The sequence below is a fragment of the Triticum aestivum genome, chromosome 5B (genome assembly GCF_018294505.1).
Source record: "Triticum aestivum cultivar Chinese Spring chromosome 5B, IWGSC CS RefSeq v2.1, whole genome shotgun sequence".
Taxonomy (NCBI): domain Eukaryota; kingdom Viridiplantae; phylum Streptophyta; class Magnoliopsida; order Poales; family Poaceae; genus Triticum; species Triticum aestivum.
The window spans coordinates 383,956,912-383,973,169 of NC_057807.1; the positions used below are offsets into that span (position 1 = coordinate 383,956,912).

The 16,258-nt window shown below is 38.5% G+C and overlaps 1 long non-coding RNA gene across 2 annotated transcripts; it reads right to left on the minus strand.

Annotated features, from left to right (window-relative positions):
• Positions 1-8,711: 8,711 nt before the first annotated feature.
• Positions 8,712-13,590, minus strand: LOC123111973 (uncharacterized). Of its 2 annotated transcripts, none has more exons than XR_006454955.1 (6): positions 13,041-13,590; positions 10,814-11,001; positions 10,356-10,668; positions 10,178-10,245; positions 9,239-9,364; positions 8,712-9,113 (listed from the first exon to the last, which is right to left on the minus strand). It is a non-coding gene; the product is annotated as an uncharacterized lncRNA (long non-coding RNA). The 2 variants fall into 2 exon arrangements; XR_006454954.1 differs by having other exon boundaries at positions 9,239-9,380; positions 13,041-13,588.
• Positions 13,591-16,258: the final 2,668 nt, after the last annotated feature.

Genomic DNA, 16,258 nt, shown 5'->3' on the forward strand with positions numbered 1-16,258 from the left:
TTTCGTGGATTTAGAACTAAATATGGACTTGACTCTGAGATAGTAGCTTCTTTCTGTGAATCTTTTGCTACTCGCGTTGATATCCCTAAGGAGAAGTGGTTTAAATATAATCCTCCCATTGAAGTAATAGTAGTTGCACCTATTAAAGTTGAAGAAAAGATTATCACATATAATGACCCTATTGTTCCTACTACTTATGTTGAGAAACCACCTTTCCCTGTTAGGATAAAGGATCATGCTAAAGCTACAACTGTTGTCCATAAGAGTAATACTAGAACATATACACCTCCTAGGAAAATTAAAATTGAACCTAGTATTGCTATGGTTAAAGATCTCTTGGCTGATAATATTGATGGGCATGTTATTTACTTTTGTGAAGAAGATGCTAATATTGCTAGACCCGATGCTAAGATACATAGACCTGTTGTAGGCATGCATGTTATCTCTGTTAAAATAGGAGATCATTGTTATCATGGCTTATGTGATATGGGTGCTAGTGATAGTGCAATACCTATTTCCTTATATAAAGACATTATGCATGATATTGCACCCGCTGAAATAGAAGATATTGATGTTACTATTAAGCTTGCAAATATAGATACTATTTCACCAATTGGGATTGTTAGAGATGTCGAAGTTTTGTGTGGGAAAGTTAAATATCCTGCTGATTTTCTTGTTCTTGGTTCCCCACAAGATAGCTTTTGCCCCATTATATTTGGTAGACCCTTCTTGAATAATGTTAATGCTAGGATAGATTGCGAAAAGGATGTTGTTACTATTGGTCTAGGGGATACGACACATGAGTTTAATTTTGCTAAATTTCATAGACAACCCCATGATAAAGAATTGCCTAGTCAGGATGAAATTATTGGTCTTGCTTCTATTGTCGTGCCTCCTACTGATCCGTTAGAACAATATTTGCTAGACCATGAAAATGATATGTTTATGAATGAAAGGAGGGAAATAGATGAAGTATTCCTTAAACAGGGTCCTATTTTGAAACACAACTTACCTGTTGAAATCCTAGGAGATCCTCCTAATGGAGTCATGTACCTAGGGTAGGGTCATGGACCTATCCAAGGTACCCTCCCCGAGGACATCTTTTAGAAGAAGCCGTCTTCCAGTCGACCAAGAGGGACTCCAGTCGACAGACTAGAAGACACTCGACGAACCTGAAGACACTCGACCATGAAGACTCACTCGACCACCAGGAGTTCGAGATCTACTCTGTATCCAAACGGTCTGTAATTAAGTAGTCTTTATGGTCATGATGACACTTTATGTAAGGCATTACCAGTAACGCCGGACCTTAATGTACTTTAACCCTCTGCTACGTGGGCTGGCTCAGGTCTTGGCATCCTCTATATAAGCCACCCCCGTCCACTGGCAGAAGGGTTCGCACCCCTGTAACTCTCACACATATAATCCAGTCGACCGCCTCCGGGCTTCGAGACGTAGGGTTGTTACTTCTTCCGAGAAGGGCCTGAACTCGTAAAACACTTGTGTGCACAACTACTCCATAGCTAGGATCTTGCCTCTCCTTAGTACCCCCCCCCCTACACTACTGTCAAACTTAGAACCACGACACCTCCTCCACCCAAGGTTGATCCTGTGTTTGAGCTTAAATCTTTACCTGATACTCTTAAATATGCTTATCTTGATGAAAAGAAGATATATCCTGTTATTATTAGTGCTAACCTTTCAGAGCAAGAGGAAGAAAGATTATTGAAAACTCTGAAGAAGCACTGTGCTGCTATTGGATATACTCTTGATGATCTTAAGGGCATTAGTCCCACTTTATGCCAACACAAAATTAAATTGGATGAAGACGCCAAACCAGTTAGAGATCATCAACGCCAGTTAAATCCTAAGATGAAAGAAGTGGTAAGAAAGGAAATACTAAAGCTCCTTGAGGCAGGTATAATTTATCCCATTGCTGATAGTCAGTGGGTAAGCCCTATCCATTGTGTCCCTAAGAAGGGAGGTATTACTATGGTCCCTAATGATAAAGATGAATTGATCCCGCAAAGAATAATTACAGGTTATAGGATGGTAATTGATTTCTGTAAATGAAATAAAGCTACCAAGAAAGATCATTACCCTTTACCTTTTATTGATCAAATGCTAGAAAGACTATCCAAACATACACATTTCTACTTTCTAGATGGTTATTCTGGTTTCTCTCAAATACCTGTGTCAGCGGACAATCAAGCAAAGACTACTTTTACTTGCCCTTTTGGTACTTTTACTTATAGACGTATGCCTTTTGGTTTATGTAATGCACCTGTTACCTTTCAAAGATTCATGATGGCTATATTCTCTGACTTTTGTGAAAAGATTTGTGAGGTATTCATGGATGATTTCTCCGTTTATGGATCCTCTTTTGATGATTGCTTGAGCAACCTTGAACGATTTTTGCAGAGATGCGAAGACACTAGTCTCGTCTTGAATTGGGAGAAGTGTCACTTTATGGTTAATGAAGGCATTGTCTTGGGGCATAAAATTTCTGAAAGAGGTATTGAAGTTGATAAAGCTAAAGTCGATGCTATTGAAAAGATGCCTTGTCCCAAGGACATTAAAGGTATACGAAGTTTCCTTGGTCATGCTAGTTTTTATAGGAGGTTCATTAAGGACTTTTCTAAAATATCTAGGCCTCTGACTAATCTATTGCAAAAAGACATTCCTTTTGTCTTCGATGATGATTGTGTAGAAGCATTTGAAATACTTAAGAAAGCTTTGATCACTGCACCTATTGTTCAGCCACCGGATTGGAATTTACACTTCGAAATTATGTGTGATGCTAGTGATTATGTTGTAGGTGTTGTTCTAGGGCAAAGAGTTGATAAGAAATTAAATGTTAGCCAGTATGCTAGTAAAACTCTTGACACTGCCCAGAGAAATTATGCTACCACTGAAAAGGAATTCTTAGCATTTGTATTTGCATGTGATAAGTTTAGACCTTATATTGTTGATTCTAAAGTAACTATTCACACTGATCATGCTGCTATTAAATATCTTATGGAAAAGACAGATGCTAAACCTAGACTTATTAGATGGGTTCTCTTGCTACAAGAATTTGATTTGCATATTATTGATAGAAAGGGAGATGAGAACCCCGTTGCAGACAACTTGTCCAGGTTAGAGAATGTTCTTGATGACCCACTACCTATTGATGATAGCTTTCCTAATGAACAATTAGCTGTCATAAATGCTTCTCGTACTGCTCCATGGTATGCTGATTATGCTAATTACATTGTTGCTAAATTTATACCACCTAGTTTCACATACCAGCAAAAGAAAAAGTTCTTTTATGATTTAAGACATTACTTCTGGGATGACCCACACCTTTATAAAGAAGGAGTAGATGGTGTTATTAGACGTTGTGTACCTGAGCATGAACAGGAATAGATCCTACACAAGTGTCACTCCGAGGCATATGGAGGACACCACGCTAGAGATACAACTGCACATAAGGTATTGCAATCCGGTTTTTATTGGCCTACTCTCTTCAAGGATGCCTTTAAGTTTGTCTTGTCTTATGATGAATGTCAAAGAATTGGTAATATTAGTAGACGTCAAGAAATGCCTATGAATTATTATCTTGTTATTGAACAGTTTGATGTTTGGGGCTTTGATAATATGGGAACTTTTCCTACCTCTAATGGATATACACATAATTTAGTTGATGTTGATTACATTACTAAGTGGGTGGAAGCTATTCCAACTAGTAGTGTTGATCATAACACCTCTATTAAGATGCTTAAAGGAGTTATTTTTCCGAGGTTTGGAGTCCCTAGATACTTAATGACTGATGGTGGTTCACATTTTATTCATGGTGCTTTTCGTAAAATGCTTGCTAAGTATGACGTTAATCATAGAATTGCATCTCCATATCACCCACAGTCTAGTGGTCAAGTAGAATTGAGTAATAGAGAGCTCAAGTTAAATTTGCAAAAGACTGTTAATAGATCTAGAAAGAATTGGTCCAAGAAACTTGATGATGCGTTATGGGCCTATAGAACTGCATATAAGAATCCTATGTGTATGTCTCCATACAAAATGGTTTATGGAAAAGCATGTCACTTACCTCTCGAACTTGAACATAAGGCATATTGGGCTATTAAAGAGCTCAATTATGATTTCAAACTTGCCGGTGAGAAGAGGTTATTTGACATTATCTCACTTGATGAATGGAGAACCCAAGCATATGAGAATGCCAAGTTGTTTAAAGAAAAAGTTAAAAGATTGCATGACAAAAGGATACAAAAGCGTGAGTTTAACGTAGGTGATTATGTGTTGCTATTCAACTCTCGTTTAAGATTTTTTGCAGAAAAACTTCTCTCTAAATGGGAAGGTCCTTCCGTTATCGAGGAGGTCTATCGTTTCGGTGCCATAAAAATCAACAACTTCGAAGGCACAAGTCCGAGGGTGGTGAACGGTCAAAGAATCAAACATTATATCTCAGGTAATCCGATAAATGTTGAAACTAATATTATTGAAACCGTAACCCCGGAGGAATACATAAGGGACACTTTTCAGAATGTTTCAGACTCCGAAAAGGAATAGGTATGTGGTACGGTAAGTAAACCGACTCCAAAACAATTGTAATAGCATTTTTTCTCCGTTTTGGAATATTTAAGAAAATAGGAAATTCAGAAGTAGTCCGGGAAGGACACGAGGCCTCCATGAGGGTGGAGGGCACGCCCTACCCTACTGGGCGCACCCCCCTGCTTCGTGGGCACCTCGTGTGCTCTCCGGACTCCATTTTCTTGCACGATACTTCTTTTGTTCGGTAAAAATTCAATATATAATCTCCTGAAGGTTTTGACCACCGTATCACGCAAACATCTTATGTCTTTGTTTCAAGCTGTTTCTGCCATGGATTAGAGCAATATGTCATCCCAGGATTTGGATGGAGAAAGCTATGTGGCTGACTACCTTGCAAGCCCTAAGGTCTACGAGGACTTGGATCATTGTGGCTGGACCACCGAGGAAGAAGAAGACTACGAGCCTAAGGGAAAGGAGGAGACAAGCTCAGACGAAGATGAAGTCCCGTTACCTCAACCTGGGGATATGCATGTGGAGTTTAAAAAGTCAAGCCTCCCTGATAAGGCAAAGAAACCCAAGATCGAGTTCATCCCTTTTCGTCTCTTGCAGGAAAACAAACAGGAACTATGCAAAAGGATATTGAGCCTTGAGCAGGAGATCGATGATCTAAGGGAGCAAAATTCCATCCTCAAGCGCAAATTGAGGAGGAAGCCTACATCACCAACAACACATTCTTCACCAGTAAAGGAGACATAATCACATGGGTATGGGCACTCCCCTTGGCAACTGCCAAGCTTGGGGGAGGTGCCCCGGTATCGTATCACCATCACACTCCTATCTTTACTGTTTTACTTAGTTCGACCCTTTTGGTAATATCTTGATCTAGTAGAATAAAGTTTTGGTATGAATTAGTTTTGAGTTTTGCTTTGTGATCCCTCTATGTAATTGAGTATGTGAGCTATATATAATAAAGATTAGTGTTGAGTCAAGGGCTTTGCTATCTTGCCATGATCTTGAGAAAATAAAAGGATAAAAAGAAATAAAAGAGTTTATATTGATCTTATGGATAGTAATGACTGCACACATAAAGTATGATACATAAAAGTTGTTGAGAGTTGGCAAACATAGTTTGGTCATCGTTGCAATTAATAGGAGGTAATAAAGAAAGAGAGGTTCTCACATATAAATATACTATCTTGGACATCTTTTATGATTGTGAGCACTCATTAAAGTATGACATGCTAAAGAGTTATGTTGGACAAGGAAGACAACATAATGGGTTATGTTTTCTCACATCTTAGTTAAAGTATATTGTCATGGATCCTCCAACATGTTGAGCTTGCCTTTCCCCCTCATGCTAGCCAAATTCCTTGCACCAAGTAGAGATACTACTTGTGCTTCCAAATATCCTTAAACCCAGTTTTGCCATGAGAGTCCACCATACCTACCTATGGATTGAGTAAGATCCTTCAAGTAAATTGTCATGTTGCAAGCAATAAAAATTGCTCTCTAAATATGTATGACTTATTAGTGCGGAGAAAACAAGCTTTATACGATCGTGTGATATGGAAGTAATAAAAGCGACGGAGTGCATAATAAAGATTCATATCACAAGTGGCAATATAAAGTGACATTCTTTTGCATTAAGATTTCGTGCATCCAACCAAAAAGCACATGACAACCTCTGCTTCCCTCTCCGAAGGGCCTATCTTTTATTTTATGTCTTTTACTTTATGCAAGAGTCAAGGTGATCCTCACCTTTCTCTTTTTCATTTTATCCTTTGGCAACCACCTTGTGTTGAAAAGATCCTGATATATATATATATATATATATATATATATATATATATATATATATATATATATATATATATATATATATATGTGGGCTATTCTGTTACGCGTAACAGAATATTATTCTGTTACCCTTTTTGAACTGACGGTTTCAGGTGGTTGTACTGATGTTCTCGAAGCGGTTGAACTGATGCTTTCACTTGTGTTTAACAGATCGTCTTCTTTAGTTCAAAAACTTTTTGTAATTTTTTTGTCGGAACGGGGCGTGTAATATATCATTGGAAAGCTCTTGACAACCATATTTCAAGTATATTGAACGTTTTTGCAAAATTATTATGGTTTAAGAGCAGTTTTGAAAAAACATTTTTTTCAAAACCGAAAACGTGAATCGTATTTTGGACTCAATTTTCAAACAGTTTGTCGGAATTGAGCAAATAAGATGGCATTGGAAAGATGGTGAAAATCCGCATCTTCCATATATGTATTGTTTTTTCTAATTCTGTATGATTTAAAAGTAATTTGAAAAATGATGAAATTCTGGGCGAAACGTATTTTCACGATTTTTTGCAAATGGTTTGTCGGATTGACGCAAATGATACGGGTTGGAAAGCTATAGAAAATGCGAAACTTTTCGTATAGAAATGTTTTTCTAATTCCTTACGGTTTAAAAACGAATTCGAATACAGTCAAATTTGATTTTGAACATGATTTTTTTAAAAAGTTTGTCGAAATGGGGCAAATAATATACCGTTGGATAGCTATAGAAAATGCGAAACTTAGTCATGTTGAACATTTTCTCAAATTCGCAACCGTTGAAGAGTAATTTGGATTACGGTGAGACTCATCGTGCTGTTTTTCTGTCAGAAAAAACAGAGTACTTGTACTGATCTACGTGTGCGTTTGTACTGATGCATTTTTCGGAGAGTAATTTTGAGAGGTTCCAAAAAAAGAGTACTTGAACTCATGTGTGCATTGGTTTGTACTAAGTGTGTTTTCACTAATTAGACTTTGCGTATTTTGGGTAATATTTTTGCTCGTGAGTTTTCAACGGTTTATTGTATCATCGTCCCTGTACTTGCATGGTTTATATCATCAAACTGAATGATATTTTTTTCAAAAAGAAAATGTTTTCTTATTCTTTTTTTGAACTAAACATTTTTTACAACGATGTTTTGGACTTCTCTTATTTTACGACTTGTACTTTTCTCTTTTGAATTGCATGGGGTTTCTTTTTGCTTGAACTTTTACAAGTTGAATTTCTGTTATTTCTTTTATTCCGAATGTACCACCATTTTTGACTTGTACTGATCAATATTTTTAATTCAACCATTTTTTCTTTTATAGAACCGATGAATATATGTTTGGGAAAAAGAGTACTTGAACGGATGTATGTATGATTTTGTACTGAGCGTGTTTTCACATAAGAGACTTACTCTGTATTTTCGATATAAATTTCCAATTTTCTTTTGAAGTCAACATTGTTTTGCGACGATATTCTGGACTTCTCTCATTTTACCACTTGAACTTTTACCATTTTTTGAATTTGGATGGTTTTTTTGTTTCGGCTTTTTTTCAAACTTATCTAGGACATCGTGTTGAACTTTTTTTCTGTACTTATATGGTAGTAATAGTAGAACATTTCCCATACATTTTTTGTCAATTCGTGAACATCAACCAAAATAGGTTGGAGAGAGCAGTCAGTACAAAACCATACATATATCGAAGAAGCAACATAGTATATCCTGATACAAAGTTGGGTGGATGCTCTAGGATTTTTAGAACTGGTGAGGAAAACACATTTAGAATCAACTCGGATTTTTAAAGAATTATAAACTGTAATAAGAAATTTTATGTTATCATCGTCCTTGAACTTGTATGGTTTATATCGTTGAACTGAATGATATTTTTTCAAAAATATGTTTTGTGTGTTTATTTTTTTAACTCTTCTTTTGCAATGGTGTTTTGTACTTCTCTCATTTTGCAACTTGAACTTTTAACATATGAGTCGGTTTTTTGAATTTCCTGGATTTTTGCATTCAATCGTTGTTGAAACATCGGACATGACATTAGTTGCACTTCACACTTCCACATTTCTATTTGTTAGAAACGGTTTTCTCTTTCTTGTTTTAAATTCAAGCTGACAATTGTTTCTTGTTCGAACTGATCATTTATTTTTTAATTCAAATTGATCATTGTTTTTAATTCAGAATTTTTTTAATTCAGAATTTTTTAATTCGAACTGATCATTGTTTTTAATTTGATCTGATCATTGTTTTTAATGCAAAAACCATTTTTTTAATTCAAATTGATCATTATCTTTAAGATTGCAAATTATAAGGTAGACTTCTCTAACCTTTTGGCTAGTGAACTTATACAAAAAAAGGGCTACTCTTGCTGATACAACAGATTCAACAGAACTTATACAAAAAAAGGGCTTCTCTTTCTTGTTTTATCTTCTATCTATCATAAGAACTGATACAACAGATTCGTTTGAATTGTTGCTCACAAAAAAAGGGCTACTCTTGCTTTACTTAGTGTTACGAAAAGTACTACAAAGATTACTATAAGATTTGTGAACTCAAGGCCGTACATAAGTTGTACTGATCCACATGGGAAGATTTGCTATGTACAGCTTATGGAATCATACAAGAAAAATTTTTTTCATCTTTTTTATGCCATAACTACACATCAGCAAGTCTAGCAGTGCCACCTCTCGACATAGTCTCCTTTGCGCTAGTTACCAGTCTTGTTCCTTGGCGAAGCCTCAATTCCTATAAGATCAAAAGGGCAGGCATGAGAGAAAGATAAATGGAACACTACTTGTGCAGTTTGATACTTTTTTGGCATCCTGTAGTGGTTATAGTCCTCTCGTGTGTTTTGCTACAAATTACATTACTTGAGAATTTTTGTCTGTTTTCAACTTTAGGTCACGGAGAACCAGTAAGTTCTACTACTGGTGTAGACCAAGTTCGAGGACTTTGCTGGCGACAAACTATGACAGTTATCCAGCGGCACCAATAACCTGAAAATGTTTTTTCCTGAAAGAATATCATGCATCATGATTCAGAAGATATACAGTAGCTACACACAGACATACAATAGATTTTTGTAGCAACACATGCACCAAACTTACATATTTTTTCTTCAACTTATTTTAGGTGATTGCATCAGTACTAGTATGATTGGAAAAAAATTGTTCATATTTGTAGCAGCACACACACGAAACTACAGAATTTTATGGAAATGCACTAGTTATGATTTTTTAAACTCCTCCAATGGTTGCACATGAACTGACCCAGGCGACCAACAGCGGCCCTATTTTTGAACTTTTTGGTTTTGCTTGAACTTTTCCTTATCTTTTTCTAGAACTTCACAAAATATGATAAATGTACTTTCAGTACATTTTTCTTTGTAAATGTTCCCTTTTACTGTGCACGGACTATTTGATTTAATTTGCAAAAGAACCACACAATTATATTTATCCTCTCCCATCTTATTTATCTTGTGTAGTTCTCGCTATACTAATGGAATGAGGTGTTGAGCAGTAACTAAAATCATCAAATAGACAACCCACTCAAGCGTCCTCCATGAACAGAATTAGGATATTACTATTACAACCAAACAAAAATCAATCCTACAGCACACATAAACCGTGATGTCAGGAGCTACAACAAATCAGAATGCACAATGGACTTCCCCTACCTATCTAACATTTTTGTTGCATTATCTCTTCTCCGTCTTACTATCAGTTCTACACCTCAAGATAAGTCAAGCAACTCCAAGCTTGCTTTCAGAAAATTGGATTAGACACGTATGTTTAGTGCTGATTAATTACCTAATGATTTGAGCAGCTGATGGTTGGGGCTTTGATTTCTTTTTCTTGCACGATAGTGGGTTTGGGCCCTGCAGAAGGAATATCAAATGTTAATGGTGCCCACTAGATCATAACAAGCAAATATAGCCGTGCTCATGCATATGACGAATATATGAAAAACAGTAGACGAAGATACAACCTTTGCTCTGTTCGTCAAGCAATTCCAGCTAGTGAAACATGTGATGAAGAACTGAACTCAAAAACAAGATTTTTGGAGATGGAAGAAGGCGTCGGACGTTGGGTGAACCTGCTACCCCTACTCCTGCGGACTGACGGCTCCAGTGAAGTGGAGCTGATGGAGGCGGGGTTCAAGAGAACCGGCTGGGTGCACCGGGATTTGACCGCTGTAGGGGGATACGCTACCCCTACTCATGCGGACTGGCGGCTCTGGTGAAGTGGAGCTGATGGAGGCGGGGTCCAGGAGCAGCGGCTGGGAGCGCCAAGATTTGGCTCTGTAAAGATGAAGTGCACATCACATTAAAGGTGAACTAAAAATCTTCCTAGCAACCTCGTCCTATTTCATTACTCATAACATGATCTATAGAAAGACTTACATCCCAAATAAAATACATGCAGAGATGTAGTATAGCAACATACCAGAGGGCGGCCAATGCCACTGATGGTGGATGCTGAAGCAGTGGCACAGTCAGTGGAAGTCCCAGGCTATTTGTAGAAAAAGTTTGAGAGAAATATCACGTAATTAGTCTCTGAAAGCTATCTTCAGAACTGTTCACAAGGATGCCAATGATGAACTGAATCATTTAGTTTGTCTTCTCCCCTCAGATCTGAATCAAGAGTAGCAATAGTTCAATTAAAAAGAGTCAATTACACCACAGGTGCCTGAACTTGGCAAGAAAAGTCAGTTTGATGCTAAAACTTGCGGCATACATTGAACCGGTGACAAAACTTGGCTTGGGCATGCATCTACGGTGCTAATCACGTTTGTATACGCATGGTGTGCTGATGAGGCACGCCAACATGGCGCGGGCCCTAATGTCAGTGCCTGGAAGGCGGGAAGAAGGTCGTGTGACTTTTTTCACAGAAAACACCCTGGAATTATTTTTTCTTCACAAAAAAGCCCCTGACTGAATACAAATCTTGGAAAATCCCTTGAAACCTAACTACCTCTCTATGACCCTTGGGGCCCACCCATCAGGAAACAGTACAAAAGGATATTAATATCCAAAACCAAGTGCCGATTCAAACCCGCGACCTCACGATAATAAAACTGTCATGCTAGCCACAACACCAAGGCCACGTTCGAGGTTATACGGGATAGCAGTACTTAATAACTATAACCGCTCACATGCGGCTTAAATGACCTGGAGTGACCGCGCCTCATTTTGCACACCATAGTTTTTCCAATTGATAAATGCTATTATAATCATATTTTTTATTTTAGTTTTATAAATATTTTTCCAAATAATACATAAATATTTTTTAGAATTACATGAACATTATTCTCAATAATTAATATTTCTTGTAAAGTAAACACATGAATATTTTTTAATGCATGAATATAGCCTAAAAATACTTGAATACATGAATATATTTCTGAATAAATTAGTAGTATTTCTATGATTCATGAAATTATTATAATTCATAAATACTTTTATAAATCATTAATACTATTTTAGTTATATAGACATTTTGAAATAACACATTCATATATTTTTAGAATTTCATAAATATTCGTTTAGATAAGAACAGTTTTTTGAATTACAAGAACATTATTTTAAATAAGAATATTGTTTAGAATTACATAAAAATAATTTAGACAAATTTTTTTCAGAATTACATAATGATTATTTTATCTGTATGTATTTTTTTCGGCTTTATATATATTATTTATAATTTAGAAAAAATAATACGTGAAAAGTGGGCCGCAGTTACTGCAGCCCAATTAAGCCATTTGGGCGGTCGACCATATGGGATCAGGTATTTGGTTCGAACCTCTTCCTCAAAAAAAAAAATTGGTTCGAACCTGTGAGGCACAATATTTTGCATATCAATTTGATCTTTGTAATGTATCCTGCAGGATGGGACCCAAAGGTCATAGAGATGTTTAGTGACGTCTCAGGTTGTTTTTAAAGAAAAATCAAGGGTCTCTTTTGTGCGAAAAATAAAATTCCACCGCACACGCCATCGCCTGTGCGGTCCAGACACTCACTGGGGCCCACATGGCAGTCTTGTTAGGATGGGGTCACGTATATAACTATCCCCTGTTGACACCAAGCTAGACTTGGTGCGGTGGTTTAGCATTGCCATCTTCGTAGTGTGCCTGGTGCGAACCACAGCGCACCTCTTTTTCTGCATATATTAATATCTCTTCCTATTGTTTACTGACGGATGGGCCCCAAGGGTCATAGAGACGTAAGTTTCACGGTGTTTTTACAAGATTTGGTATTCATTCGGGGGCTTTTCTATGAAGAAAAAAAATTCCAGGGTGCTTTCCACAAAAAGCAGGCCACACGCCCTCCTCCCCGCCTTCCAGTCACTGACGCTGGGTCCGGTGCCACGTTGGCTTTCCTCGTCAGCACACCGTGTGTATACAAATGTGATTAGCACCGTAGATGCACGCCCAAGCCAAGTTCTATCACCGGTTCAATGTATGCCACAAATTTTAGCACCAAACTAATTTTTCTCGCCAAGTTCAAACACCTGTGGTGTAATTGACTCAATTAAAAAAATGATAGTTCATGAATTTGTGCTAACCAAGAAAACCCATCAGCACATGGAATGCCTCGGTGAACTGCACTCACTCAGTCCCCAAAATCAAAAAGAAATTACAGAGGCGGGAGAAAATGAGAGAAAAGCATCTCACCGCTGCGTTGTTGAACGGCAACATTGGTGAAGCTGCAACTGTCGAAGGGGATCAAGCCCGTCAGTTCAATCAGTCTATGCACGGCCGGAAACGGGCCGAAGCAGGACGGAGGCGACCACACGCGGGGGAGGCCACGGTCCCTATGTGCAGCGACGAGGTCGAATCCGCGACCTGCAGCCGCGGGGGGCCGCGACCTGCAGCCGAGGGAGGGTGAGACCTGTAGCGGGAGGGTGCGTTGCGGTGGGAGGTCGGGCGGGCCGACGCTACGCGGTGGGAGGCCGGGTGGCGCGGAGGAAGGCCGTGCGGGGCGGCGCCGCGCGATGGGAGGCCGGGCGGGCGGGGCGGCGCGCTGGGAGGCCGGGCGGGGCGGCGCGGCGCGGTGGGAGGCCTGGTGGGGCGGGCGGCGCGGCGCGGTGGGAGGCTGGGTGGGTTGGCGCGGTGGAAGGTCGGGCAAGATGGGGGCGGCGCTGTGCAAGGTCGGGCAGGCGTCGCGGCGCGGTGGGAGGATAAGGTCGAGAGGTTGGGGATGACGTGCTCGGGACAATTTTTTGTTTTAAGCTTGGGCCATTCGACATTTGCGGATTGCTCGTCTATATAGGGCGCACGGCTAACAGAATATTATTCTGTTACGGTAACAGAATAATCCAGTGGTAGTTACCCCACATGTCTCATATACTAGGATGTGGTACTATATATACTATTTTATTATTTTAAATATGTTTGTATACTATATCTAAGATATTTCAAAACAAGTTAAATGAAAAAATTGCATATGAGCCCATAGTTTTTGTTATATTTGTGAAATACGTACATATTTGTACGTAAAAAAGAGCATACACAAAAAATGGTACATACTACCTAAAAATTTGTATATATACTACCTAATCGTTGTTATATACTACATACTACACATACATACTCTCGGTTTCGACAGATACTATATACAACATACAAAACGCAAGTGGTGGTAACTACCACTGCTTGTAGCAAACATTTGTCCTATATATATATATATATATATATATATATATATATATATATATATATATATATATATATATATATATCCAATTGAATGTAAGTTAGCATGAACTATTATTGTTGACATTACCCTTGAGGTAAAATGTTGGGGGGCAACACTATAAGCCCCTATCTTTCTCTGTGTCCGATTAAAACTTCATAACCATAAGTATTGCGTGAGTGTCAGCAATTGTGAAAGACTAAATGATACTTGAGTATGTGGACTTGCTGAAAAGCTCTATTCTTGACTCTTTCTGATGTTATGATAAATTGCAATTGCTTCAATGATTGAGATTATAGTTTGTTAGTTCGCAATGAAGTTTATGATGCATATTTGACATTGTGAATAGATTGTTACTTGAGCATAAGAAATCATATGAAAAATTACATATATATTGTTGTTATAAAAATGATCATGATGCCCTCATGTCCGTATTTTATTTTTATCGACACCTCTATCTCTAAACATGAGGACATATTTTTCGATATCGACTTCCGCTTGAGGACAAGCAAGGTCTAAGCTTGGGGGAGTTGATACGTCCATTTTGCATCATGCTTTTATATCGATATTTATTGCATTATGGGCTGTTATTACACGTTATGTCACAATACTTATGGCTATTCTCTCTTATTTTACAAGGTTTAACATGAAGAGGGAGAATGCCGGGAGCTGGGATTCTGGGCTGGAAAATGAGCAAATATTGGAAACCTATTCTGCACAGCTCCAAAAGTCATGAAACTCCACAAAAGTTATTTTTGGAATTAATAAGAATTATTGAGCGAAAGAAATACCAGAGGGGGCCCACACCCTGGCCACGAGGGTGGGGGCGCGCCCACCCCTACTGGGCGCGCTCCCTGCCTCGTGGGCCCCCTGGTGGCCCTCCTGTGCCCATCTTCTGCTATATGAAGTCTTCTACCCTGAAAAAAATCATAAGCAAGCTTACGGGACGAAACTCCGCCACCATGAGGTGGAACCTTGGCAGAACCAATCTAGGGCTCCGGCGGAGCTGTTCTGTCAGGGAAACTTCCCTCCGGGAGAGGGAAATCATCACCATCGTCATCACCAACGATCTCTCATCGGGAGGGGGTCAATCTCCATCAACATCTTCACCAGCACCATCTCCTCTCAAACCCTAGTTCATCTCTTGTATCCAATCTTTGTACCCAAACCTCAAATTGGTACATGTGGGTTGCTAGTAGTGTTGATTACTCCTTGTAGTTGATGCTAATTGGTTTATTTGGTGGAAGATCATATGTTCAGATCCTTAATGCATATTAATACCCCTCTGATTATGAACATGAATATGATTTCTGAGTAGTTACGTTTGTTCCTGAGGACATGGGTGAAGTCTTGCTATTAGTAGTCATGTGAATTTGGTATTCGTTCGATATTTTGATGAGATGTATGTTGTCTCTCCTCTAGTGGTGTTATGTGAACATCGACTACATGACACTTCACCATTATTTGGGCCTATAGGAAGGCATTGGGAAGTAATAAGTAGATGATGGGTTGCTAGAGTGACAGAAGTTTAAACCCTAGTTTATGCATTGCTTCGTAAGGGGCTGATTTGGATCCACTAGTTTCATGCTATGGTTAGGTTTGCCTTAATACTTCTTTTGTAGTAGCAGATGCTTGCAATAGGGGTTAATCATAAGTGGGATGCTTGTCCAAGAAAGGGCAGTACCCAAGCACCGGTCCACCCACATATCAAATTATCAAAGTAACGAACGTGAATCATATGAGCATGATGAAAACTAGCTTGACGATAATTCCCATGTGTCCTCGGGAGTGCTTTTCTCATTATAAGAATTTGTCCAGGCTTGTCCTTTGCTACAAAAAGGATTGGGCCACCTTGCTGCACCTTATTTACTTTCATTGCTTGTTACCCGTTACAAATTATCTTATCACAAAACTATCTGTTACCTACAATTTCAGTGCTTGCAGAGAATACCTTACTGAAAACCGCTTGTCATTTCCTTCTGCTCCTCATTGGGTTCAACACTCTTACTTATCGAAAGGACTACGATAGATCCCCTATACTTGTGGGTCATCAAACAGGATCACATCATTAGAGAATGATGTGATGGACAAGACCCATCAGTTAGCTTAGCATTATGATCATTATAGTTTTATTGCTACTGCTTTCTTCATGACTTATACATGTTCCTCAGACTATGAGATTATGCAACTCCCGAAT